The sequence below is a fragment of the Alligator sinensis genome, unplaced genomic scaffold (assembly GCF_000455745.1).
Source record: "Alligator sinensis unplaced genomic scaffold, ASM45574v1 scaffold952_1, whole genome shotgun sequence".
NCBI lineage: Eukaryota > Metazoa > Chordata > Crocodylia > Alligatoridae > Alligator > Alligator sinensis.
This window is the reverse complement of record NW_005841999.1, coordinates 319778-323130: the sequence shown is the minus strand read 5'-3', so window position 1 is coordinate 323130 and position 3353 is coordinate 319778. Positions and strand designations below refer to the sequence as shown.

The 3353-nt window shown below is 47.0% G+C and overlaps 1 protein-coding gene across 2 annotated transcripts in view; it reads right to left on the bottom strand.

Annotated features, from left to right (window-relative positions):
* The window catches only part of DNAJB4 (DnaJ heat shock protein family (Hsp40) member B4), a 39032-nt gene extending 35715 nt beyond the window's left edge, over positions 1 to 3317 (bottom strand). The window contains exon 1 of one of the 2 annotated variants that reach the window (XM_006021614.3): positions 3186 to 3317. The gene's annotated coding sequence lies outside the window, so the exon portion shown is untranslated. The remainder of the gene's footprint in view (positions 1 to 3185) is intronic. The other variant, XM_025201612.1, reaches the window with a different exon arrangement.
* Positions 3318 to 3353: the final 36 nt, after the last annotated feature.

The window sequence follows — 3353 nt, the reverse complement described above, 5'->3', positions numbered from 1 at the left end:
GTAGGCAGGAAATAGTGCTGGGTCTAGATGACCCCAGCTAGATGCCTATCTAACCCCCTTTTGAAGACCCCCAGGGTAGGGGAGAGCACCACCTCCCTTGGGAGCCCGTTCCAGACCTTGGTCACTCGAACTGTGAAGAAGTTCTCCCTAATGTCCAATCTAAATCTGCTCTCCGCTAGCTTGTGGCCATTATTTCTTGTAACCCCCGGGGGCGCCTTGGTGAATAAATCCTCACCAATTCCCTTCTGTGCCCCCGTGATGAACTTATACGCAGCCACAAGGTCGCCTCTCAACCTTCTCTTGCGGGAGAGTTCTTAGAGGGAGACACTTATCACTACAATGCATAAGTAATAATCACAGGAAATGCAAATAACCTTCAAGGCAATCACACAAGGTATTTCTCTTTTGACAGCTCCTTATCTATTTCTGAATATTTCTTATTGTAGGTTTTGCCACCTTCTTTGCCATAGTTTTCAGTGCAAACCAACTGTGTATCTTGTTTACGATAGTATTTTTAATGTTATTAATACATAATGCATGAGAGAAGGAATTCGTAGTTCACACTGTTGATTTGTTTCTCTGCAAACAAGTCCCAGTTGCAAGAGAAGGAATAATCCCTTGAGAGCTATCATCTCAACAAAAATGGCATTTAATAAACAGATTAATGTGCAAGAGAAGCACTAGCAGGGATGTCAAAAGGAATCTGGGAAAAAAGATCTCTACGCTAGAACCTATCAAGGGAAGTATAGATGAAAGCCACTAGTGACAAAGAAAGTGGTAAAAGGGGAAAAGGTCATTGGATCAGACTGAGAAGTTCAGAGAGGGGAGGAAAAAAAAATATGGTTGAAATATTAAGTAAGAATGCCTCTGCAATTTTCTTGATCTTATGTATCTGAAAAGGCTGCAAAGGAAAAATAACTGTTGCCACAATTCTCAGGACTCAGAATAAATCTTCTATTCTTTATTAAAAAACTGTACAGCCAGACACACATGAAAAACCTTACATTAGAAGGGGAATTGCTTTGCTGTCCTAAAGGAATGCATCAACATAAGGTATCAATGTGGAATACCAGACAGGGACTAGTAACATATTAAAAACCTGACATTGGTGTTAAGGAACCTACCTGGAGAATAGGTTTATCCAGTACCCATGCCAAAAGTAAGAACAGAATAGGCAGTGATATCATTGCCTCAAGATTCCTCTTATAATTCCAGGCATTTATACACCCCTTTTCATCAGCAGATCTCAAAGAACTTTACAAAAAGGCTCATTATCCCTTTTCATAGGTAAGAAAATTGAGGAATAGAGATAGTGGTATAAGGAAGAGAATCTAGGTTTTCCAAGTCTCAGTCCAGTACTCTAGCCATTGGACCACCCTTAACTGTTTTTAACATTCAAATGTGTGGGCATCTGATAACTTCTGAACTTGCGCTTTCAACTCACCCAGCACCCCAGGCCAGGTCTGGGTGCAACAGTGGTGGGATAAGCAGTGGCAGTCATGGTGGTTAACGCAACCATTGCTCATCCCCAACTGTCAACGTGTGCCCCCAAAGGATACCCCAAGTTGCAGTAGCAGGCAACACCCAGTCACCCCCAGGCTGGATGCTGCTGTTCCATAGTCCAGATCAGACCCATGAGCTATACATTTTGCTACTAACTACATAAACTTCTTTTCACTTGCCAGAACAAGAAACAAGATGTTCTATTTTTTTAAATAATTTAATCCAAAACATTTAGCCAAAAACCTTTTAATGTTAACAACTTTTTAACGCTGCGTTTAGGTAAATTTTGAAATGAAAATCCTGTTTTGAAGAAAAGCTAAGTACTTTGCTGCAGAAATAGAAAAATGAAATAGTTTTGGGTAAAAAAGACAAAGTTTCAGATTGTTTTCCCTGTACCAAACAATCTCAGAAGCTTACAAAGCGTTCCAGTTGAACACAAATAAGCGGTTTTAGCAAGAAACTTTTCTTAGGTGAAATTCAGCTTTACTTACCAGCAGATGTTACACTGAATACAAGCAGAGACCTTTGAATGTTGCAGTAATTAAAAATTACTGCAACACATCACATTTAAATAAGTTTCCTATTCTAATTGCCTTGAAATTAGAAGGCAGAGAGGCCAATATGGAAACGTCTCTTTCCACCTCCCTGGAGTGTAGTTAATTAGTAAGTGTATTTAGGAAGAAACTCGCTCCTCCACACACCCGCCCCACCCCCCATAAAGAAAGAATGGTTCTCTTCATCATCTGATCCTCCTTTGTGGAATTACAAAAAGCCTGTCACTTTCAGTACACATTTTTCATTTTCTCTTCAGTTACATGGTTACTACAACAGAGAGGAAAAGTACATTGGACACAGGAAGATCATGGGAAGTTTAGCTTGTAAGGGTGCAGACAGAAGTGCAGCTCCTCACCGTAAATCAGAGGGGAAGGAAGCACTTTAAATGACCTGCTGGACCAAACAGAAGTTCACTGTTGGTTTCAGGGGGAGGGCAATCTAATACCTGGCTGACACCTGCAGCCGGTTTCCCCTAGCAACAGCCCCTCCTCTCTCCCAGCCTGCCTGTTTCAGAAGGGGAGAGCTAAAGGCCACTTTCTATGGGCTCCTGAGCCCACTCTGGAGTGGGGGGGTGGTGACTTGGAGCCCCACCACTTTGTGGGGGGGGGCTCCAATACACCAACCTCACCCTCCGGCGGGGGCTGAACCCCCCAAACTCCCTCTGGTTCCTTCCCCCTCCCATTCTGAAGACAGCTGGAGGCTGGCAGGCGGCACAGGCAGAGGTTACAGAAGATGCTCAATTTTGAAACACCTTCATCTGACCCCCCCCTCATGCGATGAGGGGGTCCGATTTTCACCTGATCGGCCATTTTTGAAGCTGTCTGCAGCCGTGCACTTGTGTTCGGTCATGGCTGTCAACTGCTTTCTGGGGCCAGAGCAGGCGAAAGCTGTCACTTCTGTCTGCACCCAAGACAGGGCCAGAGCCCGCAGCGCTGAGCTGAGCTGAGCTGAGCTGAGCTGAGCCCCCCCACCAATGCCCGCGGGGCAGTCATCGCGCCCGAGACACCAGAGCCCCGGTCCCGGCAGCAGCGCGGGGACGGGACGCGGGGGCGGTGCCTGTACGGGGCACGCGGCAGCAGGATGGAGGAACGCCCGCCCCGCCCCGCCGCGCCCCGCCGGGCACCGACCTCCGCCCCCGCTGCTTCGCTCAGCTGAAACCGCCTCAGCCGGCTCCTCAGGTCCACCCCGCTGTCAGCGGCTCCGCGCATGCGCTTCAGCTTCAGCGGTCCACAGCACCGCACGTCCATGCACCAGTCTCGCGAGATTCCCCCCCCCCGCCAGATTCCCGCCCCCTG